This window comes from Lygodium microphyllum, chromosome 2 (assembly GCF_053477565.2).
Source record: "Lygodium microphyllum isolate KBCC chromosome 2, Lygodium_microphyllum_v1.1.10, whole genome shotgun sequence".
NCBI lineage: Eukaryota > Viridiplantae > Streptophyta > Polypodiopsida > Schizaeales > Lygodiaceae > Lygodium > Lygodium microphyllum.
Genome location: NC_141136.1, coordinates 180,088,419 through 180,114,780, shown reverse-complemented (window position 1 = coordinate 180,114,780; position 26,362 = coordinate 180,088,419).

Below are 26,362 nucleotides of genomic sequence, written 5' to 3'. Positions count from 1 at the left end.
AACAGCCATCTGGCTATATCTAGCAAAGCAATCCATAAATGAGTAGATTTCCCTACCTGCTAACTGATCCAAAATCTGATCAATGAATGACAACAGTTAGTAATCCTTAACCATCTGCTTATTAAGCTATTTGAAGTCTACACAAAGATGAATCTGATTGTTCTTCTTCTTCGTGATAACAACTGGTGAACACCATTCTGTGTGTTGAACCGGAAATATCAAGCCACCCTTTTGTAGCTTTGTCAATTCTTCAAATAGCCTGTCCCTTAATTCGAAAGGCATACGCCTTACTTTTTGTCACAACGCGGCTATCTTGCTTAAAAGGAATCATATGAACATCCAAGCTGGGATTAATGCCTCTCAACTCATCATAACTATTGTGAAATTCTTGAATCAAGGACACGTAGTCCTTCCTTTCTTCCGAACTGAGCATGGACCCTAATTTAATTGGTTGTGAATCATTCATCATACCAAGGTCGAGCTTGATTACATCCACATCCCTTATCCTCTCTTGAGCCTTTATTGGATCATTCAAAGTCACTTGGTAGATATCTTCTCTCTTGTGAACCCCTCATTGGATTTGTCACTTGATGACGTCTCACTAGCGGATGGAGCATCTAGGGTATCAAACTTTGACGAAGATAAAAGAACTCTCTTGCTCTGAGGAGATTTTGGATAAGCATTTACTACTACACGTCTAGTACTTCGACCAAAGATCAATCGACCAGTGGGTATATCAACCTGACAGTCTACTTGTAAGATCCATGGCCTACCTAGCAATACTTGATAGCTAGATTTCCCGGCAAACCTAATGACCCTAAAGTCTAGAATGCATTCTACCTTGGCAACCATCACATGGACTTTAGTAATGCAACCTTCAGGCAGTCTCAAACTGTCATCAGCCATTCGGAGGATTGTGGAGGCATTTTTTTAAATTCCTAATCCCTTCTCTCCATCAATTTTGAACTCATAATGTTGATAGAGGATCATGTGTCCACAGTAGCATGCTCCACTAGTATTCCATCAACATATGCGGCTACCCTGGGACAATACTTTTCAACATGCTCAAACCAATCATCTCCTACTCGCACTATTCCCAAGGGCTCAACAATGTAACCAATGCATAAAATCTTATTAAATTCCTTGCGTACTCCTAGAGACAACTTAATCAACTATAGATGATTTACATCTAGCTTAACTTCAAAAAGAGAACTTGCTAAATCAAATTCATGATAGCTAGCAAGAGCTCGCTTTTCTCACTAGACCATTCTATCCTTTGGTCTTTGAACTGGCTTTGGTGCTTCTTTCTTGTCTTTTGCCTTCTTCTTTGGTGACACCCTATCCTTCTTGGGGTTAGCTTTACCATCTACAACTTTGAGAGGTCAGCCTTCCATATTGGAATTAAGGACTTGCTTAGGGTTTCCCTTGACAGGTTTTTCCTTGGCTTTGTCGACTTCTTTACCCTTTTGACCTCTCATAACAACCCATATATTAGCAGCTTCCATGCCATTGACACAAAAAGCTTCTATCATGGTAACTCCACTGCCACTAGGTAGCTCCTCTACCATAGCTTTCCCTCTTTGTAATATTTTCTTTAGTCCTTCATCTTGTTGGAGGTTATTCCTTTACACTCAATGAATAATTGGACCTGGCTATTTACTTCCTTTTTGGAGAGAGCTTATCTTTCTCCTGGTTAAATGGTTGAACTTTCCACATATGTCTCATTCAACATTTGGACAATTCCTAGGGAAATGTTGACCACCACACCACTTATCTTGATGGGCCACCCTCTTCAAGGCATCGACTCCCTATCAAGTTCTGTTGCTTCTTAAGAAAATTAACATCAATGGCTATTTGTCTGTATTGTTCACTAATCATATCAATATGGTGCTTCATCATATCCTTAACTTCTCCAAAGACATTTGAGGCATTTGACTCATAGGCACGATTGTCTGCCTGTCGCTCCATTGGATAGATGATTTTAAGAGTCAACGTATAGTTTCATGTTATAGAATATGTGGCAAAACTTGTATTTTAGACTTTTGAAAGTGTGACAATTTGTCCTCTAAACCAAAGGTATCCTATAATCAGTTGGCAAATATTTTTTATGAAAATAATAAAGTAATAAAAGGTTTAAAGTGTTATTTTTTAACTCAAGATGGTAAAGTTTTCTTAATAATAACATAGAAAAAACATTAAATGAAAGATAATTCAACCAATGACCATGTTATTGCCAATAAAATAGCACAACTAAAGCAAGGTAAATCAAGTCAATACACATTGATTAAAGCTAAACTTTCCTATTAGCAAATACATATAAATAATGTATTGATGAGCCACATTACAACATTCACTTGGATTTTCTATACAAAAGCTTCACCATTCAAGTTGATTACACAAAGAGCAACTTGATTATCTTAGGCTTGCCATCCATTAGTACTAGGAACTTCATCATTTTCATGTAGTTTTGTTGTTGATGATGATGGTATTGATGTCAACGCTGTGTTGATATCCAATTGATTTTGCTAAGTAGTGATGAGTGATATCCAATATGCCAAAGCTCAGATCATAGGGAAAGTTCTCTACTAAGTACTGATGGGAAACATACAATCTCATGCAAGTATCCAAGTTTGTACTTAACTTGTTGTGTACCTTGTTTTTTAAAAATGCCATGAAACTAAACATTCTATCCTCCACAGATCCTAAAATCATTGTTTGAGCCAAGTCAATAAGTAAAAAATATCCAAGCATACGATCTTGGAGAACTTGACTCATCCTCAATATGTTCCATAATCGAGTAATTGCACCTGATTTTGTAGGCTCTACAAGTTCTATAAATTGATGCCACATCGTCTCTTCAAAGCATTGTGATTGTTGCAAAAGTGCATCTCCATCTATTACCAAAATGAGAAGGTTACATTAGACCCTTGAAATTGTAATATTTTTCCAAAGTGATCTTTAAGAACATGAACTCTTTTCTTGAAATCAGCTTGAAGAGCACGCATGTATTGCTGATGGTTTCAAAAGTGTGGATAAACTATTAACATTGCCTCCAATAGTTCATCTCTTAGAGACCATTCTCTTATTTCCTATGATACAGACAGTGCAACTTGTGCTAATGTGATTTTAACACTCGCCACTACATTATTAAAAGTTTCCATCTTAACAAGCTATCTTCTAATAAGTCATCCTCAAACTCGCTTCCTAGATACATAAAGATGTACCAACCTTGAATGTACTTTGATGCATACTATACTATTTTTGTTTATCGTTAAAAAGCTCTTGCTAGGTTCTAATTGAAAGTTCATGATCTCATGCCATCTTTTGAATCTCTCCTCGTGCAAAGTATGATTCAACCTTTTTACCTTTTAATTATTCAAAAAGTATTGACATTTTTCCATTTCAAATCTAATAACCCTTACATTTTTAATATGCCACATGAAGTTATAAACACTTGACTCACAAAAGTAACTACAAAATAATAAAATCACTAATATAAATATAACCCTAGATAATAGAAACTATACAATGATTAAAGTTAAAAATTTACTAAAGTTTAGTTTCTTGATGGAAATTGAACTTCTTTGCAAAACCAAATCTCCCCTCATATGATAATAAAATCTTAACCTTAAGACATGGATATCAATCTTAGCATACATATGCACATTTGTCTCTAAATCATATATTATATTCTAGTTGTTAGTACACACAATATCATCAATATTGAATCTTATAATCTCTAGCATTGATTCTTATTTTCTTGGCACCAAGTTTATAGGACTTAGGATATACATATACCAATCTTAGTGCAAGCATTAGGTATCTGCATTAAAACATAGTCTTATCTTATTATAAGTTAAACTTGAAACATAAATAGGGTAGAGATGGACACTTGGACGATGACACCTGTCGACCTAGCTGCCATCTCGGCTATGCTAAAAGGCGATACTCAAACGACCAAGCCCTATGGATCGCTCGCTAGATATATTCCTTGCCCTGAGGATGAGAGGGATTGGATGCACGTGTTGGCAACCATTGACCTACCATTCTCAGATGAGGAAGGACCACATCAGCAGGCTGCTAAAACTGCTACCATGCCAACTGAGGAGCCAGTTGTACTGCTTTGCATGATGGCAGGAAGCTCACTCAACCCAGGCAAACTGGCCTCGTCCCACATCCCCAACAACAAATTAGAGCTTCAAGAAATTGTATAGTATCTGACCGATAAATTGAACGGCAATTTGGCTGCTAACTTAAAACCTCTACGTGACCTTTTAGCTAAACCAGAATGGAAATGGACCAAGGTCCATGACCTGAACTTGTTATATAGCTGGGCTTTAGTTATTGACAACAAGGAGATTGAAGAGGGAAGCTTAGGGGATGATGAGCAGCCAAAAGGACAGGATCCGAATGATGAGGAGTATGAGGACTGTCACTCTATGGGAGAAGAGAGTGAAGAAGAGGTAGACACAATAGAGTACAACATGGAGGGAAAAGCGATAGAACAAATCAGGGCAGACTTGAGGCCTAGGAGAGAAGGGATCAGTCGGAACGAAAAAGGAGTCATGCTAATGGAGTGTGACAGATCCTGGCTAGAACGAATAGGAGCCGTAGATTACGAGCAAGCCGGAGTAGCACAACCATGGGTAATCCCAGTGTTCAAGACAAATTCACCTTCGGAACTACGACCCCCTAGGGAAACACCTTCCTCAAGTGAGGGATACGAGTTCAACTCGGAGTCGGAAGTTAGCACTGAGAGTGATCCCGAGATACCGCAACCCTCTAAGGTCAAACGCACCAAGGGAGACTTTCCAGTCCACCTGAGGCACAGGAGGCTAAAAGAGAAGGCCATGAAGCAAGCAAGGGACTCAGAAGCGGAAAGGCAGAGGAAACCACAGGATCTACCCAAGCGGTTTACAAAATTTAAAAAGGGTGACAGAGTGGTGGTCCTGTTAGGTGCAAAAAGACAAGGTCAGACTAGTGAACCGATCGAGGGACCCACCAAAGTCAAAGAGGTTAACTTGGCTGGGAAAGGCGAAAAACCAAGACTGGTGTTCATTGGGGGAGGAGGAAGAGACCAAACTTGTTGTGCTCCTGCAAGAGTGCCTGGACATTGGACACTTAAGGGAGTCGACCCTAGGGTCGTGACTCATAACATCCCAATGGTTCCAGATGCAGTGCCAACGAAACAACGACCTTACCCCATGAATCCCAAGCACGCCCATGCAGTGAAGGAGGAGATTGATAAACTCATGAGGGTAGGTTTCATATATGAGATCGAGCACACGGACTAGGTATCACCTATCGTGATTGTCATGAAGAAAAATGGAAAAATCCGAGTGTGTGTAAACTACAAAAAGGTGAATGCCACTACGAAAAGGGATAACTATCCTTTACCTTACACCGAGCACATGCTGGAGAGGGTAGCAGGGAAAGAAGCCTACAGTTTTATGGATGGTTTCTTGGGTTACAATCAAGTGCAAGTGCACCCCGACGACAGGCACAAGACCGCCTTTGCCACGGAATGGGTCGTGTTCGCCTACATTGTCATGCCTTTTGGGCTAATGAACGCACCTGCAACTTTCCAACGCCTAATGTGTACTATTTTTAAGGACATGCTTAGGCGTGAACTGGAAGTGTTCGTAGACAACCTATGTTTACATTGTGGTATAGGCTGTACCACCTCTCGCTAAACCCCTTGAAGTGCCAGTTTTGGGTAAAACACGGATGCATCTTAAGGCACGTAGTGTCAAGGAACGGCATTGCTACTGACTTTTCCAAAGTCAGTGACTTTTCCAAAGTCAGAGTCATTGTTGACCTACCACCACCCGATAACTACAAGGGAGTTCAGTGCTTCTTGGGACACACTGGATATTATCGATGATTTGTGCTAAATTATGCATTAATAGCTAGACCTTTGTACAAACTATTGATAGTGTTTGAGTGGACGGAGGAATGCCAGTGCGCATATGAGGAGTTGAAAAAGACTCTTATGACTGCACCAATCTTGCGAGCCCCAGACTGGAACGTAACGTTCCATGTGCACATAGACACCTCTAAGTTTGCTATTGGAGCTGTGCTATGCCAGCCTGGTGAGCATAACTTGGATTACCCAGTGAATTTTGCCAGCAGGTAGCTCACAGAGACCGAGATGAACTATTCCATGACAAAAAGGGAGGGGTTGGCCATGGTATTTGTGGTAAAGAAATTTAGGCATTACCTGTTGGCAACTCCCTTTGTCTTCTTTGTTGACCATCAAGCCTTGCTGTATCTAGTGAACAAGCCTTACGCTACGGGGCGCATAGCTAGATGGTTACTCCTTTTACTGGAGTTTGACTTCTCTATGGTTGTACGCAAAGGAAAGCAGCACTACATGGCTGACCACATGTCTCGCATACCAACAGGAGAAGTCGCTGGGCAAGGGGTGCCTGATGACTTGCCAAACGCCCATCTTTTTAACTTATCTAGTGAACGAGAATTATTTAGAGTGGATCTGATGCCGCATTGGGCCGATGACATAGTGCAAGTGCTAGAAAATGGGTTACCAGAGCGACCCATTGAGAAGGCTAGGCTGAAAAGACTTATCTTGAAAATCCAGCCATACCAACTGATACCTGGCCAACTCTACAGGCTGGGACAAGATGGTTTATTGCGCAGATGTGTATGTGAACACGAGATGCATGACGCATTGAACGAAGCACATGGCGGATTCGCTGGAGGACACTTTAGTGGGGACACAACAGCCCGAAAGGTGTTACAATCCCAGCTATGGTGGCCCACCCTATTCCGCGATGTAGCTAAATTTGTAAAGCACTGCGATGAGTGCCAAAGGATCAAAGTGCCTGTGCGAAAGGACAAGATGGAATTGACCCCTGTCATAGCCCGACAACCCTTTGAAAAATGGGGCATCGATTTTATTGGACCTGTCAGTCCTGCAGCACAATATTCCCAAGCTCGATACATCATTGTGGCGACCGACTATCTAACGAAATGGGCAGAGGCACGAGCCAGGAGGAAGAACGATGCTAGGACCACCGCAACGTTCTTCTGGGAGCGGGTCATTTCACGGTTTGGCTGTCCAATCGAACTTGTAAGCGACCAAGGCACACACTTCATTAATGAAGTGATTGCCCACTTGCTCTCTACCTTCCTAATAATTCATCGGAAGTCCTCTCCCTATTACCCTCAGGCTAATGGCCAAGCCGAATCCACAAATAAAATCCTAGTCAATGTGCTTACAAAGGTCGTGTCTGCTTCGAGAAGTGACTGGGACAACAAGCTAATGGCGGCCTTGTGGGCCTATCGCACAGCTTATAAAACGGCTGTAGGATAGACGCCCTTTAGGTTGACATACGGAACTAAAGCCATTTTGCCCTTAGAATTCTTCATCCCTAGTTTGAGGCTAGCAGTCCAGGAGCATTGGGAGGGAAGAGAGGCTTGGACCAACCTCGACCCTAGGTCCAAACCCACCAACAGCGCTCACAAGGCCAAAGAGTCCAAGTTTCTATGGGTGCCAAAACGGCAAAAACCACATCAGGGTAGACCACCCAAGTATGATCCTAGATGTCAAAATTATCAACCATCCCGACCCAAGAGGCAATCTAGGTGCTATCACCGTAGACACACAACCACGCCGCACTGGATTCCCAAAGATCTCTTGCGGGAACAAGGATACTACGAGGGCAATCCTTGGATTTGGGTGCCTGAAAGTGGCCAGCTACAAAACCCATCTACATGCAATCTCACCCCAATGAGAGAGGCTTGCACAAAGGGCGCCCAGCACATAGTCAGCAGGCCCTGGCCAGCTGTGGCTAGCAAGCCGCAGCTCATGTATCGACCAAAGCACATGCCACGGGCCTTAAATCTACCTAATCCAGAGAACTCACAAACCACTATGACTGTTCACTCAGAACCTAGCACAACCTGCATGCCTCCGGAGCCTCCTGCAGCATCTCAAAATGCTTCAGAGTGCAAGGCCCAACCCATGACACCGATGAGGAAGTCACAACTATCCAGTCCAGTTGCACCACCCCCGCCAGCTGGTCTTAAACCTTCATACGCAATACGACCTTTCCTCTCTTTGGCTAAGGACCTTGCCACAACTTCTGGGAATGACTTAATAACCTGCATTAAAATGTTAGACGAAACTTTCACTACATTTGCTAGAAGCTACGAGAGGCTAGACCTAGGCCTTCTTGACGAAATGCTTGCTTCAGATGTTCGTGCATTACCATGCACTTGGGAGGAATATGAACTTATGACCACTAAAGTTCCCAAAATTGCTGCCGAACTAATAGCAAACGATGAAATCTCGAAGGATCAAGCTGCCCTCAGAAGACTTATCACTTCGTATCGTAAGCCTCCTCGTTCTGCTCCTGAACAGGAGTTACAAGAGCTCAAGCAGATGGCAAGCTCACCTTCCACATTCTTGCAGCAGTGGTTTACGCTAAGGATCCAATGGGAGAAAAAAGGTTGTCGCATAATGACCAATGCTGAGCAATGCAGGGCAATTAAAACTATCGAATATGACACCACTTATGTGGCACCTATCTCGTTTAGGGTCTTGGCCATCACCCGTAATCAGCATTTGGACGACCATGTGCTCGCCCACCCCTACATTGACCAATTCCTCACCAAAGAGGAATTACATGTTGCCAGTCGCCTCAATACTAGAGATCTCTTCCACGACGTTTTGACATACATTTTCCAAGTCTCCATCCAGCCATCTACTCTGGATTGTCATGCCCAACTCGAATACAATCCAAGCTTCTATGATTGGCTATTGGCTAGGTAAGTCAGCCCATGCAAAACAGTACTTACCTCGTCCTTCCTGTGCTAATCCTAGGAAGGATTCTTTAAAATATCCCCGACGGAGGGGGGAGCAATGTGAGCAAGAGCAAAGCAAATATGAAAAGTTATGCTATCTAGCTAGCAGATTGTTATAATTAAGTAAGTTTCTATGGAAGAATACTACAGAGTAAAACAATAGCAATGGTCAAGCCTCTAAGAAAGTATACATAGTTTGGGCACATATATTTTTCTCTCAAACTTAGTTCTGATTAGAAATAAGCCGATTGTTAGGCATTAATGTTGGCATGGTGTGTTGACATGTCATCACCATGGCAGGACAGGACAAAGGAGGCAAACTCCCATTCTCTGAAGAGGAAATGACCAAATTCGGCATCAGCATCGAGACACGCAGATTCAGTCAGTTTACTTTCAAGCACACACTGAATCTAGACGAGACCATCTTGGAGGAACCCACGATCAAAGACTTGGTGGATAGATGCCACCTCCACAAGTACGTGGAGAAGGTGGGGCAGGCTGTGGATTACAGCATGTGCGCGGATTTCTTGAGGAACTTTGACAAGAGCCTGAACTATGGCACCGTCACAGTAAGGACAGGGGAGTAAGAAAGAAGAATCGAAGTGCCCCTCAATGCAACAATCATAGAAAAGGCCCTAGGGGTTGTGCCAAAGAAAGAGAGAAGGCCGAGACGAGATGTTTACACCATGCTGGAGGTCAAGAAAGAAGCGGTGCATACTGTTGATGGAATCAGCTTGGCTGACATCCCGGACCCAGCGGTGAAATTACAAGCAAAGATGATCCATACCCTCTTCTCGGGCCAACATTACAATGCGCTGATGAACAGGATCGGGGTCCCACTGTTGGAAAGCATAGCAGCAGTAGTCCCTGAAGAAATAGACTGGAATGGATTCGTACAGAAGACCATTCAAAGTTCAGCTACCCTCCTCACTCCAGCGGAAGCACCAGCAGGAGGAGAATCCCTTGCCTCAACCGCGCTCTCTGCTAGGAAGAAACCTGCATCTAAGGCAACTACAATCAGATATGGGGGCATCTTGACAGCCATCATAGACGAAGCAATAAAGAATGAGGGCATCATGGAGGAGGAAGCGGCACATCAAAGCCCACCTCACCACGAAGGAGGGGAATCAAGCTAAAGAACAGTAAGTGACAAGGAAGAGCAGGAGGTGCCACTTCCACGAGCGAGCAAACCCAAAGAACAAAGCAAAAGTGATAGGAAGAACTAGCTGACATCAAAAGGGCTCAAAAAGCGTCTCGAAGGACTGAGGCAGAAAGGAGGAGGAAAGAGGAGGAGGAGCTTGCCAGGATAAGGGAGGAGTCGAAGAAGACAGAAGAGGATAGGAAAAGAAGGGCGAAGGAAAAAGCTGAGGAGCAGCGACTAAAGGAACTGGCTAAATTGGTGGAAGCTACACGAAGATCGGTGGAAGAGACCCATGGGGGCGGAGAACTCAAACCCGCAAGCCCTGGTTATAAAGCTGAAGCCAACGCAAGTGTGGAAGCAGCATCGATGGTCGTAGGCAAGGGCAAGTCCCTCCTACATCCACTCCCTCCCTCCTTTGTGCCGACAACAACTGAAACTACGACCGCAACTGCTGCACAACCCACGCCTCCCCTCGACACGGCATAGCTCATGACCATGGTGCAGATGCTCGTGAACAAGGTGACCAAAATTGTCCCTGAAACTAGATTGAAAAGGCCCACCGCCGGCCGCAGATGCAGAGTCACGGCAAGACCCCAAACGACAAAGGCTGGATGCATCGACCACCACGCCCAATACTCCCATACCTGCCGCAGACTATGATGCATATGTGGCTGAGTTACTGACACAACTGGACAAGGCAAAAGAAGAGAAGAAGGTGGCCCTGCTGGAACTAGAGAAAGAAAAGGAGACATTAGCGGCCCTCAAGCTAGAGGTCTCAAGGCAAGAAGCCGACAGACAGAGAGAAATAAAGGCCCTGCAGGACCAACTAGCAGAAAAAACGAAGGAAGCCCAAAACAATGAAAGCCGCCTTAGGCAAAGGCTAGAGGACGAGGAGCAAAGCCTGGGTGCAGAACAAAGGAACTTAAAAGTACTGATGTAGCAATACAGTGATCTAGAGCAAAGGGTTGCCCAAGTGGAAAAGCTCTACCGGGAGGTTCAGGAAGGCGAAGCCACTGTTCCATAAGAACATGCCGTAGAGCCCCAATCATGGCAGGAGCAAGAAGAACAGAACAAGTTAATAAGGGAAATCGAATTCCTAAAAAATGAAGGGCCGAGAGTCTCAGCAGGCTGAAGCAAAATGGCTACAGGATGAAGTGCAGAGGTTGCAAGATGCGCTAGAGACCTCCCAGGAAGACGTGGAAGCCCTCATGGCCATGACCTTTAATCAAAAAAGGCTATTCCTCACTAAAATCCAGAGCCAAGAATAGTTGGTACAAGAGAAATCAGAAATCCTGGCCGAGGCGCACCACAAGCTCAACATTTTCGATCAAGCAAGAGGGATCGCTGAAGAACAGCTCGCTCAGAAACTAAGAGAAATAAACCAATCATGGTTTTTATCAAATGAGCAGCAACAGGTACTAACCACCCTGGCGGGCCAGCTAGAGGAACAAAGGCAAAGGATGGAGAAGAGAGCCATGGAGTGGGAAAGGAAAAACTTTGGCAGGGTAAGGGACTTAACTGAATGCCTGGCGATGGCTGAGTGCGAAAGAATGCTTGTTGAGGCTTGGGTTGAGGCTGCAGAGATGACCACTAAGACCCAGCGCGACAAGCTTTCCTCAACACGGTGCTCCACGTGACGCAAGCTGAGGGCGATGATACAGTGGAACATGTAAAAAGAAAGTTGGAGCTAACCACCCGAGCTCTAAGATACGGTCTTCAAGAGCGGGAGCTTCCAACAAGTATAGGAATAACTAAAGAGCAACAATTCTACTACCTGCGCTGTATGGGCCTTTCCACTGCGGAGCTCAAGGAGTTAGGATTTCAGGAGCAGGAGCAGCCACCGCCACCACTACCAGTCATTCCTCCTGTGGTTGAGCGAAATGTCAAAGAGGGCTCGGACTTCAAGCAAGATGATGACGAAGAGCCACAAAGGATGCCGAGTCCGCCTCAACCCGAGATCCCACAGGAGGAACCTGCCAATGCCGAGCTACCTGAACACATAATTGCAGCAAGGAGAAGGAGGCAAGAGTTAGCAGAGGAGGCCCAATGCCGAGCACGCATACTTCCACGACAACTCCCTGAGGAGCCCATGCCACTGAGAAATGATACACATCCTGTAGATTGGCCCCAGGAGTTGGTCATCTGGCGCCAGAGAGAGCTACATAAGAGGCCATTCGAGCTTTCATTCGCTTTTTCACACTCCCTGGACAGGGCCTTGCCTTTAGCAGTTGTAGCCAAGATCAAAGATCTGTCTAACAAACTCGCAAACAGATGGATGGAAGAAAGAAGCATGATAATGACTAGGTAGAGACAAGAGCCACGAGAGTACTGGGAAGACAATGTCAATCTGGTTCCCAAATCCGTCCAAGGATACCAGGCACAGCCGAAATGGCGGAGGAGGATTTGGGACACCAACTTTGATGCCTGGACCGCATTTTGTAGCTCCCTCCCCGAAGAGCGTAACGATCCCATCTACATGCCCTACCCCCGTAGGTATGGAGTGGATTACGACATAGATTTACATGGGGATTTTGACTTCCCGAAAATCTATAATGTAAACGCTAGAAGCCCGGAGGAGTGCTTAGTATTTAGGGTAGAAGATATACTTCCCTCCATAAATCATTTTCTTGTAGATTTCTCTTCCTGCCCCGATCCAGTATTCTTAACCACTTGTAATTACCTCCGACTTCTCAAATTCCTGCTACTCTAGAAACTTACAACAGAGGAAGCCCATCTTCCCCCACTCTTTTTTTATATTAACCTAGGAATAGACAGTAAAGCCATGACTAGGTTGATGATGTGCGCTACTCTCCTCCCTGCCTTCTGCTTAGAGCTATTAGAAAATATGAGTGACACCCGTTTTGCAAGGTGTAATCACCCCTTTTTGTCCACCACTCCTCTAAGAGCTAGAGCCGGTATTAAGGAATACCTACAAAGTCGCACATTTTTATCACAATGCCTGCAACCGCCCCGTGACTAAATAGGTGCCCATACCTTGCCCAATGTACTCTCTCTCATTCAAAAAAAAAAAGAAAAGAAAAGAAAAGAAAAGGAAGAAAGTTCTTGCAGTCTTCCTTCTCTATTATGGTGCACCATACTCACTGCATCTAGAGTCCTCTCTAGCCCCTCCCCCACTTCACACTTAGGGCACATCAAGAGCAGGACTTTCAGACCTGTCACCTTGAGTTTTGCACCGCACCTCCAACGCCGCACGAACTGGGTCCTCAAGTGTGGGACATTACCAAGGGCTTGCCCAATTTTAGACCCATCTCCCAGTTCCACTGGCACGGGCACCATGCACTACACAGTGAGACCGACACACCCCCTAGGAAGTGCACCACTTTTCTTGCAAGTTATGTTCATGTTTCAAGAATGGGCTGCTTGGTTGAAGGAGATCATCTACTACATCCTCCAATGAGTCACAAGGAATTTTTCCAGGAGTCGAACATGACCCCATTACTGCAACTTCAGGAGCTTCGCTGCGAAGGTTTCAATGGCTCAACAGATTTCATGTTGCCAATCATCCGCCTACTGATGGCTGCCATGACTGAACCAAATCAAGCAGAAGGAAAACCCCATGATGGGCTGCCATTGGCATAGATCTTGGAACCTCACCGTCCGATGATCCATGCCCACCTCCTCAAGATCTACGGATTGCTTATTAACACCACAAGCCTGAAGATTTTCAACTCAAAACTGAAGATCCTCTACTCCCAGACAAGGGTTTTCAGCCCAGGCCATGGCTTTTCAAGGCAAACAGCGTTCGGGGGGTTTTTCCAGAATAAATCCCTCCAATACCATCCTTCTAAGGGATTGCTTATTGTTTCAAGCGTTTCGGATACTCAAAAGACGACCGGCTCCATAGGGGCGCCAGAACAGTGTGAAAGATGCCGAGAACCATCAGGAAGCCTAAAGCACGCCGGAATCTCTCCTGGTCATCGTCATCAAACTCCATCACCTCTCATTCACAAGCCTCAGTGTCATCTACCCACTAGTCACACCTAGCAATAGCATCATCTATCCCACTACTTCCCACCACAGTGCCATGGGACTGGCACTCGTTTAGGAGGGGGTAATGTTAACCCCAACATGAAGAAAGCAAAAGGAAGTAGAAAAGACGCAGGGCAAAGGCGGAAAAAAGGTAGCCCGGCTGAAGAAAGAAGAGAAGAAAAGGCCAAAAGTGCAAGGGCAACCTTAAAAGTCCAAGGCAAATGCAAAAGGGGAAAGGCGCATTTTAAAATAAAAAGGCGCACCTTGAAATCTTGTAAAAAGCGTCGGGCTCTCACCCGTACAATTTGTAAATGTAGACAGGCGGTGGAAAGCAAGCTAGGAAGATAGAAGGACAATGAGAAAAGGGGCCTAGGCTAATGGCCGGCCATGCAAAAAAGGGGGGATGACCGCCCATGGAAATTAGGGCATGTATATAAAGTTGAAAAGTGAATGAGAAGCTCATTCTTGTGTGTGGCAAAAGCTTCTTCTTCTTCTTCTCTTGTTTCTTGCCTTCTTGCTTGTGCTTGAGAGAGGGATTGAGAGAGTGTGAGGGGGTGAGGGAGTGATTGTGTGAGAGTGAGGGATCTTGGAGAAGAAGCTCTCCATCTTTTCTCTTCATCTTCTCCTCCTCTCTTCTCTTCTCTTGTCTCGCGCGTGGCTATGGAGGATGAAGCTCATGGGAGAGGGATTGAGGTTTCTTGAGCTTGCCTCAAGGATCGTGGAGCTACCGGTGTGCAAAAAAGAGGAGGGTACTCGATCGAGCATCAAGGTAAGCTCACTACACCCGTAAGGTAGGCATTGCGCGTCAGCTATGTGAGAGGTAGCCATAGCCGCTCGGTTCGAAACACTTGAGCAATAAGTGGTCCATAGGTCTCAGGGTAGAGCTTGAAGCTCCCCTACAAAAGTATTGCACTCCATGAACCAAGGGTAACTATGATCACTCCAGTCAGATAAGAAGCCCTTGTGGGACACCTCTGATGGAGCTAGTTAATGCCTCAAGACCTTAGTTGTCGAATTAGGACCCCGAGCTTGGAGGTTGATCCTTGTGGGGATGGCCGGTACCTTCTGTTATGGGGTGGACTCTGGGAAACCTAGACAATAGACCCCATGCTTTCTCGCGAGTACCGGGTGAAGCCTTCTAGGATAGTTCCCTGATGGACCACTAAAACATGCTACCATGGAATTGTTAGGTAGCCACATGACAAGTGGTATCAGAGCATAATTCGAATTAAAAATATCTATGGTTTTTAAGAACAATTTTGACAAGTAATAATTAGCCTACTAATTGTTAAAGGATAAACTTTGGTAGAATAATGAAGCCTAGAACCAATTCCTTGTTTTTCAAGCAATGTACACATCTGCGTTGAACTCCACAGATGACAAGTGGAGAAGAGAAATGATGAGGATACTCGATCACCTATACGATCCATCCCATGTGAATCACAAAAAAAGATGGGAACATTACTGTTACATCGAGGCCGATCGATTCTTCAACATGCAAACTAACCTAAAATGCCTTGAATGGTTGGAAAATTTAAAAGTAGTTGAGGCCTTTATCTTTTTTCCATCCAAAAGGAATCCACCAGTGGTCAACTGATAAGATTATAATCCAAGGACATTGCAAGTATCGAGATTACCGTATCCATGGTTTTCCAAATTTGCTATTTCCATAATATCGGTTTCAGGACATAGATAGCAATTGGTCTACTTTCTTCTACATGAATGTAACTGATATCCATCCCTGAAAAAGAAAGATATAATGATATCCTATTTTGGAAATTGTACATAGCATCTAGCCTATCCTATTGATGTTGATGTATCTCGACTTCTAAACATATGCCATTTGTAAATATCCCTTACTTGTAAAAATCATAGCTTATGGCTACTGATAATAAAAGATAACAACTGCTAGATTTTGTAAAAATATTGTGCTCTTTGGCCCATCATTGTTTTACAAACCTAGTAATATATGTTAATGTGAAAATGAAGCTGAAAAGTTTAAGCACTAAACTAATTCATGAAACTTATGATAACCTAGGGTAATATAGTTATCGCTAGTCTGATTGAAATTTAGGAGAAGAAATATCTCCTTAAGCAGGTTAAGCCACTGGAATTCGATGGCAAGAGAAAAGACATTGAAATCGAGATAGAGATTTGGATTGAGACCATGAAGGACTACTTTACTACCGCAGTAACTACCCCTGCTAATCAGGCTATGATCGCCAAGTTGAAATTGATCGGTGAGGCATGCGTGTGGTGGAAACAATGGTGTAAAGATCAGGGACTCGCTGAGACAGCTATTACTTGGGAAAAGTTGAAAGAAGCTATCCGTGGTTGATATTAGCCACCAGCTTATCGCACACTAAAAATGAATGAGTTCTTTAACTTAAGATAGCTGGGAATGAGCCTGGAGGCATATTACTCAAAGTTTATCTCACTGCTTAGCAAGTATCTAAATTTTGTCACAGATTGAATGCTCCTTTGAACACACATCTCGAATCTATGCGCCCAACTGATCTGCAAGATGCTTTGATTCACATAGCACCTCTTGTTTACGAGATTCAGTCAAAGCCAAGGAATAATAGGCTTTGGAATCAAAACAAAGGGACTCCACGGGGCTATGTTAAGCGAGCCCAAGGTCGGAGCCCAAGGTCAGCATCCACTTGGTCAAGGAAAGAGGGCCAAAACAAATGCAGTCAGGAACTTCATACCTACGGGAAGTAATTCAGGAGTACCTAGGTGTTTCTGGTGTAATGAGCCATGACACTTTAAAAGACAGTGCCCAAAGCTTGGCCAAATTCCTTGCCAAGGACAGTACAGAGGTCAAAACCAAGCTTCAATTGCAAAAGAAAAAGCATTTTCTATAAAGGCTTAAAGAGCTTGAAGAAGAGGGAAACCCAACTATGGAAGCCAATATGGAGAGGGCATCAGTTTACACCACCCTCCATAAGAAAGGCCCAAATCACCAGTTTTCAGTGATTCAAACACCAGCAGAATATCAGGGTAAGTCCTTTAAATTTCTGATTGACTTTGGAAGCACACACTTGTTCATGTCACCAAAGTGTGTCAAGAAATTAGGTATAGACACAATACCTACATCTAGATGGCTTGTGGAACTTGCCAATGGAAAAGAAATCATGTCTACTCCACAAACTTGCAAAGTGACATTTAGCCTAGGAAGCAATCTCTTTGAAATGGGATTTAGAATCATGAATATAGGGGCCTACGAATGTCTATTGGGTATGGACTAGCTAATCCCCAATGACACACATATTCAGTGTAGAAAAGGCCATGTGACTTTTCAAAACCTAAAGGGGGAAAAAGTGATGACCCAAGGTGAGGCAGGAAAACCCAAGGTTCAACTAGCCAAATCATCTTGCATAATAAAAGGTTTAAGAAAATAATTACCTATGTATCTCATAAAATTAAATAAGGTTGAGCACAATAAACAAGACGAGGGAGAGCCATATTGACTGAAAGTTTCGTAGAAGAGATGACTGAATTACCACCTCGAAGAGAAGTCGATCATGAGATCAAACTTGAACCAGGAGCCGCTCCAATCACCAAGAGTCCATATAAAATGTCTATCCCTGAAGCAATTGAGCTGAAAGAGAAACTCAAGCACTTACTGGATCAAGGATACATCAGACCTAGTAATTCGCCATGGGGAGCTCCAGTACTATTTCAAGAGAAAAAGGATGGAACTCTTTGCGTTTGTATTGATTACCGAGGTCTAAACCAAGTAACAATCAAGAATAAGTATCCGACCCCAAGAATAGACGAGCTACTTGATAGGCTGCAAGGGGCGAGAATCTTTTCCAAGATTGATCTCCGATCTGGTTATTACCAAATAAGGATCAACCAAGATGATATCCCCAAAACTGCCTTCAATACCAGATATGGTCATTTTGAATTTCTTATAATGCCTTTTGGTCTAACTAATGCCCCTGCTACATTTAATAGATTAATGCAGGACATTTTATGACCTTATCTTGATGAGTTTTTCCTAGTCTTCTTTGATGATGTTCTAACATAATCTAAGAGAGGCGAAGACCATGAGCTGTAATTGTGCATTGTGTTGGACACAATGAGAATGCACAAGCTCTATGTGAAGAAAAAGAGGTGTATCTTTTTCAAAAGACAAATGGAATATCGCGGATTCAATATCTATTGAAGGAATCTCTGTAGACCTAGCCAAAGTTAGAGATGTTCAAGAGTGGCAACCTCCAACGACAATTAAGAAAGTGAAAAGTTTCTTAGGACTGACTAGATGGTATAGAATTTTCATAAAAAATTACGCTCTAATAGCTGCACCTCTCATTGATTTGGTGGTGCCCATTGAGCAAGCCAGTTTTGAGCAGCTCAAGAAAATTTTGGTATCATCACCCATTTTAAAGCTACCTGACCTAAGTTGAGAGTTTGAGGTCAAAATAGGCACAAGTTCTCTTGCACTACATTGTGTGCTTATGCAGCAAGGTCATCCGATAGCCTGTTCCTCAAGGAAATTGAAAATCCATGAAAGAAATTACACCACCCATGATCTTGAGCTGTTAGCTGTGATCCATGCTCTTAAATTGTGGCGACACTATCTGCTTGGAAGCAATTTACTTTGGTCACTGACCACAAAAGTCTTTGTAGAGGCAAGAGCACAAGCTCAATCACCAAGATCCACAGACTACTAATTGTTCAAGCATTTCAAGTGAGCACCAATGGCTACCTCTCACATAGCCGATGCGCTATCATTCTCTATGAGTGTAGTGAGCTTACCTTGATGCCCGATCGAGTTGCTTCCTCTCTCGAGCACTTCGATAGCTCCACAATTCTTAATGCAAGCTCAAGCATCCTCAAGCCTCCACCTCCAAGCTCCATCCTCCATAGCTACACATGAGACAAGAGAAGAGAAGAGGAGAGGAGAGAAAAAGAAGAAAGGAGATGATGGAGAGCTTCACCTCATTGATCCCTCACCCTCACACACTCACTCCCTCACACTCTCATACTCCCTCCCTCAAGCACACACAAGAAAGCAAAGAGAAGAGAAGAAGGTGAGTCTCTTATTGCCACACACTAAAAGAATCATCCCTCATTCATCTTTTGAACTTTATATACAAATCCCTAAATCCCCTTTGGGTGGTCATCCCCTTTTTACATGGCCGGCTATAGCCCTTTTTTCCATTGTTCTCCTATCTTCCCAGCTTCCTTCCTACCGCCCATCTACATTTACAATTTGCACGACTCGTGCTCTTAAAATAAATCATGGTGTGCCTTACGCTCTTTTACAAAAGTTTTGACTTGCGCTTTTCGCCATGCGCCTCTCCTTGATTTAGGGATTTTCCACACTTCTTGTGTTTTTCACTTTTTTTTGGCATGCCTTCATCCTCCATTCCGCTTTTGCCTTGGCCTTGTCTTCTTCTTTAGATTTTTTGAATTTTCCACCTTGTTCATTTGAGGGTTAACATTACCCCCCTCCTAGTTGAGTGTTAGTCCCATGGCGCTTATTGGGTGGTGGGTCGGACTCTATGCTGGAGTAGGCAAGTAGCTTTTTGAGTTGGGCACAAGCCGTGTTGGGAGGTGTATTGAAGGGATTTATGGACTTGGATGGCCCTTGAGTTGGATATGATCTATGGTGTTGGAGAGATTTATGGAACTAAAAGGCCCTTGAGTTTGGATTGAGCCTTGGTCTTGGAGGGATTCATGGAATTGAAAGGTCCTTGCATTGGATATAATCCCTAGTGTTGGAGGGCATCATATAATTTTTCTAATGTGAAGACAAGGGCATCTTCATATGTAGTGCAATGAGGGTTATAGATTACAGGGAAGTCATAGCAACCGTGGACACTGTAGTCAAAATCCACTCCTACCCTTCAAGGGTAGGGCATAAAGGTTGGGTCATTCCGCTCGAAGGGTTGAATATTGCAAACAGCCATCTAAGTGTCCAGGTTGGTGTCATAGACTCTTCTTCTCCAGGCAGGTTGGCATTCGTAGCCAGGCACGGACCTTGGTACTTCCAAAACTTTATTTCACCAAAATTTGGCATCTTCAATGGCCCATAATGTGGGGTTTTGCGCTCTCTCCTCCAGCCATTTCTGCCCAAGCTTGCCTCTGATGTTAATTACCTCCTCCACCACCTTGATGGGTAAAACCCTATGCAGGGCAATGGAGAATTGGAAGTTAAGATTGAAGGGGCTCCTAGCCATTTCTTGCCTCTCCCAGATTATGAGGTCAGTGTGGAAGCTTGCTGGGGTGTCGCCTGCACATGGTGGGATAGGTGCTTGGGGTGCCCTCACCCCCTTGGCATTCCATTTTCTCCTTGTCTATCCCACCATTTGTTTCCTTCTTCCTTTCTGTGGAGGTGTCAGTGTGTTGCTTGCTAAAATATTGAGAATGTATGCTAAGGAGGATCACTGATGAGAAAATAGACAATCATAATGAGACATAAACATTGATAAAGAAGAACAACTTATATTATCCAAGCATAATGCAAGTACAACTGACGAGAATGGCTGATAGAATGAGTGTGGGGATGAGTGCCTTTTATAGGCTTAGAATAAGTGGTATTGATAGGTGGAAAAAAGGTGGAAAGGGACCATGGTAATCACCAACCATGGTTTTAATAAACCATGCAAACATGACCTATTGTAAGGCTTTATTTGCAATATGTTTCTTTGCCTTGTTTGTTCCATACAAAGAGGCTATGGTGGATGTGGTTGCGCATTTCTCAACACCCCTCCTCAATCACAACCAAGAAAGACACTGAGTATACAGAGGCTGTCATGAGTAGAACCTTGCTAAGTGTAGACATGGAAAAAACCAACCATACAAAGTTAGAGGCTGTTACAAGGCCTCACCAAGTGTGTAGAGGCTGTAGTGTGCAGGGGTTACATGAGGAGTATAGGAGCTTATGGTGGGAACATTAGGAAAGTCCACATTTTAAACTTAAAAAAGTATATCAAAAAATGAGCTACAAAAGAGGGACTGGTGAGTCCTATCCTTTTGTCCTTGGGGTTCTTCTTCTTCTTCTTCTTCTTTATTGTTGTCTTCATCTTCTTTGACTGTGGCAAGATATGCTCTTTGAGACCTTTTCTTAGCATAGATAAATTTATCAATATGCCCAGTTTTCTTACAAAAGTCACAGACTATACTCTTCTTCCCTTTCACATAGAGGAGTTGTTGGTCTCCTCTTGGGATTCTTGTTTCTCCCTTGTTCTTGATCTTCTTTTTCTCTTCCACGAGAGAGGCTTTGATATCCATAACCTTTGGCTTTGGCATGCTAATTAATGTGGTAGACACATTATCAAACTCAAGTGGAAGACTCTTGAGAAGCACTCCAATGCAAATGTCTTCATCCATCTTCAAGTTGATTCCTGCAAGTTGTGTCAACAAGATTTCCATATAATTCAAATGAGTTGCAAGTGAGGTATTACTTTTCATGTCAAGCCTAAAAAATTCAATCAGTAAGCCATATTTGGAGGATTTTGAATGAGCTCCAAACAGGGTTTCTAATCGATCCCATGTCGCATGAGAGGTTTCACAATCATCAACATGATGGATGTAGCTGTCATCAAGTTTGAGCTTGATGATAGCTTGAGCCTTATCATCATTTTTATCCCATATGACTAAAAGTGCAGCTTCCCTTGGTTTATTCTCTTTACCACTTGTGATTGACCACAAGCCTTTCTTCATTAGGATCAGTTTTGCCATGTATGGAATCTGACATTGTTGAATTGAGTTGGTGGTGAGTCCTTGCCCATGTTGAGGTTACACAATCAGCAGCAAATCAGCTCCAAAAATTTTAGATTTCACCAGCAGAAGAGTTGAGCATAAGTGCCAATAAGTATTAGGTGATTAGTATCAAGAGATACTAGGTGACTAGGTGACCAGTATGCCCTTTAAACTTGGGATCTTAAAGGTCTTGCAAGTTTGTGGTTTGAGTCTTCCCCTCCTTGATTTGATGTTGGAGTAGCAAAAAAAACTCATATTTGATCAAAGGCAAAGCTGATTGTGTTAGATAACATAAGTGGTAAAAGCACTAGATGAATGTCAATGGACACTATGCTTGTATATTCTTGAAATGCTTGCAAATCTTGTCAAGATCTCCCCTCCTTGCTAGTAAATCACTTGAATACTTGCTAAAGACTGAGTGTTGGGGTAGATTAGAGAGTCGGCGACTTGATTTGAGCCAAAGTAGTGAGAGAAAGAAGTGAAGCATGAGCTTGAAGCTTGATATCTATGGCTACCCTCTTTAGGGTTTTGACATGCGACTGATATTTTGTTCACAGATAATCGAGGAGTGAGCCATTTGACACAAAAATTGATGAGAAGGAAGCTCAAGTGTCAAGCTTCAAAAGCCCTATGTCATTCATAAAGATCGTTGCATGTGCAGGCTGAACGGACGGTACGAATAGAGAAGGCGCAAAAAATGGCAGCGGGCTGATACAAGCGCAATGCTGAAGCATATGTTGGGCAATGTCACAATGTGAAGTGATTCAAGACGAGTTGAAATGGCTTAGTTTGAGAGATTCATGCCCTCCATTGAGGGTGGGTGGCTATGGAGATGGGCTAGAGATTCATGGGAAAGTGGAGGGAGCCAAAAATTCAAATTGGGATGATCCAATTAGTGGCCTAATGACTCATTAACTTGAGACTTGCTTTGATACCATGTTAAAATATTGAGAATGTATGCTAAGGAGAATCACTGATGAGCAAATAGACAATCACAATGAGACATAAACATTGATAAAGAAGAACAACTGATATTATCCAAGCATAATGCAAGTACAACTGATGAGAATGAGTGTGGGGATGAGTGCCTTTTATAGGATTATAGTAGATGGTATTGGTAGGTGGAAAAAAGGTGGAAAGGGACCATGGTAATCACCGACCATGGTTTTAATAAACCATGCATACATGACCTAGTCTAAGGCTTTATTTGTAGTATATTTCTTTGCCTTGTTTGTTCCATACAAAGAGGCTATGGTGGATGTGATTGCACATTTCTCAACATTATTGCTCTTTAGGCCATGGGGAAGGAGGCAGTGGGACTAGCTTCTCTTCATGTGATCCTATTCCAAAGTTCTCGTCCATTTCTCTCTCCTAGTTTTGCCCTTGTTGTTCTTCTTTGGAGCCCCAAGAGGAACACCAAGGAAAGGGGAATTCTCTTGCAAGAAAATCTATCTTGTAACATCAACAAGCTTTTATTTCATTCTTTTGATCATCAAAACAAAGAAAACAGCAATTCTTCACGCAACATCATAGTAGATATCTGCCATGGATTTATCTTTAAAAAACTTGATCATGTTCTTCATATTCTTCATTAATAGACAAAGCGAACACAACTTTTGATGGAAAGAAATCACATAGTATTCATCTTCATTGTCTTCATAGTCTTCTCCCTCATATAAAGATACAATGTTTCACATAGAATCGACTATCTCTTGTATATGATCTCTCTCACAATAGTATGCTCTCTATACTACATCATATCCTCACTACAATCACTCAATAATCACTCACAATAACCCTTCTTAGGTTGTGGATACACCTCCCAAAAGATATGTCAGATATGAAAGGTCACCAGAGACTTCATAGTGTCCTGTGAGATTTGTCTTCTGTCACTGTCCTTCTAAGTTGTTGACAAAGACAATATTCATGGATGCAACTTAAAACAAATCCAACTTTGAGCATTTGATAACCTTAAAGCACATATGATTTGCACACACGTACTCACGCGTGCACACACACACATCTTTGTAGTAGCATAATGCACTCATTAGAATAACATTCAAGTCATCATTCTATACCTATGCTTGATATCTCTACAATGCATGGGTTTGATAGGGGCTCCATTTCTTGCAAGTTTGAATCTTTGTGTGGGGAGCATTTTCTGTAACCTTTTGTAAATCTTCAGCAGCTACTTCTTCACTTCTTTTAGCTTGAATAGATCTTCCATTCATCCTTTTCCTAAGACAAGAACACTTCCCAAAATATCCATACATCCATCATAACACTCATTAGAAACAAACAGAACAGACCCATAGAGCAACAGAGCAACAGAACTATAGAGCTACAGAACTTTACAGAAGATCATCAGAACCCATAAAAACAAAAAAAAAACCAATTCAATCTCTCATAAACCTTTTAACACATTTCAATCATCTCTCAAAACATCCATTCAACCATCTCAACTACCAAAACAGAACCAAAACAGAACAAAACAAAAGAAAATTAGGCCTTACAGAACCATATAGAAAGATTTCAGAACTCTTCAGAATAACATATTTCATCAAAAACCAATATAAACCCTTTCAAACATACTCAAACCACTCAAAACACTTCAAAAAATCTTCAAACTCAAACAATCAACCACCAAAAACAACCATTCAACAACAAAAACAACAAAAAATTAGCCCAAAAACCCAATCATTTCCACACTCAACATATCCCCACACTTAATAAGGAAGCATCCTCGTGACCTAAGAAAATGGAAGAATAAAAGCTCTATGATCTGCTAAAAAGAATCTTCAATTCAGCATAAATCACCCATTTTGATCACAACCCCAACATATCAGATTCATAACCTGGATCTGAAACACATATGAAAGGAAAACCAATAACACAAAAAAAAAACCATTCCAATATTATAAAAACCAAAATAACTCAAACTATTAAAGGATATAAGAGTTCTGCATCCAAATCTGCAACTGCAACCATGTGATAACCAACTGCATCAATCTTCACAGCTTCATTTTCATCAGCTCCACACAATTGGAAAAAAAACATCACCCAATACAAAAAAATACCCATATACAAATATAGTCAGAATGGCATGAATCCCCAAAAATTGGAGAGCAAAAAGAAATTTTCCATTAACAAAGGAGGAATGATACAATGAGGAAAAAGCTCCAGTGCTAAGTAGGATGAAGGTATTTCTTCTTAAACTGCATACTAAGCTTCAAACGCTCCAAAGCTTTACTCTCATCAACAAAATGCTGAGGCACATTCTGGAGGAACTGTAAGCAACACATCCTTTCCAGTAAGATGAGGAACCTGGTAGGGAAGGCCTGTGTAGTACAGAACATCCATCTGAGCAACAGTCACATCTACATTTGGATTGATGAGAAACTAAGGGATACTCTTTCGAGTATTCAGCTTTGACTGCTGATGCATGAAAGCAAGATACCAACAAAAATGAGTTGCAAGGCGAACAGTGGTATCCTCAGAAGTAACATGCACTTTGGCAAAATGAAGGTAAGAGTTCGAACATGCTGCAGATGTCTTCGACGGTACTGTCACACAATCATATAGAGTCCATTGTCTTCGACGGAGTATGTCACTGTCATATCCTAGAGTATCCAGCACTGACTGGGGAGGAAGATTGATATAATCAGATGAAGGGGGCAATGGAATAAGAGGAGAACATTGTAAAGGAGGATAAGATAAATCATAAAAGGAAGGCAAATGAAGGGATAAGGAAGATGGCAAAGATGGAGAATTCAACAAAAAGGTACGAAGGGAATCCACTGAGAAAACAGAAGGAATAGGAGGAACAGAAGGTGGAGGGTCAGAAGGGGTAGGTGATGATGTAGGATCAACAATAAAAGGACATGTAGTAAAAAATGGGATATGAGGAAATCCAGAAGGGGTAAAAGATAAAAGTGGAATGGTATTAGGACTTGAGGAAAGAAGAGAAATATAAAAAGGGAAATGATACACCATAAGAGAATAAGAAAGGAGATCACCAGAATCCAAAGGATAGATAGAACAACGGAAATTAAGGTCTTGGAAAAAGGAATCAATAAATAACGGATGATCAGCAATAAAGCTCAACAACTGAGATTGTAATGGCTGGATATCAAATTTATGAAAAACACTCCAAAGACGACGAGGTTCCAAAGCGTCAACCTCCAAAGGTGGATGCCAAGCATGTCCCTTACACCAAGACGTCTGCTCATGATAATACTTCAAACTATCTACTAGCAGGAGCTCAACTGAGTGCACATACATGACTGCTTGTAAGATGACATCCCCCACATAAACATTCAAGTCCTCTTCATCAAGAATTTACAGATGTCCGACAAGATACATGAAAGATAATAACTGAACCTCATGGGAAACCAACTCATCCACAAATCTATCAAAAACTGCTCGCAAGAGACCCGCAGACCAAAGATTTGACCACCCATCCTCTGGAGGTTCCAAATCCACATTGCTTAAAGAGATATACAGGGAAAATCTCTGTTGATTTTATTTGATCCAAAAGGATGGAGGAGGTGACACCAATTCAGTATAGCGGGTAAAATCTTCCTGCACACAGTTCATCCTCTGCTGAAGGCGTTCCACTTTAGCGGAGAACCCATCACATAATTTAGCTTTATGGTGCAACTGATCAAGCTCTTCTTTGGAAGATAT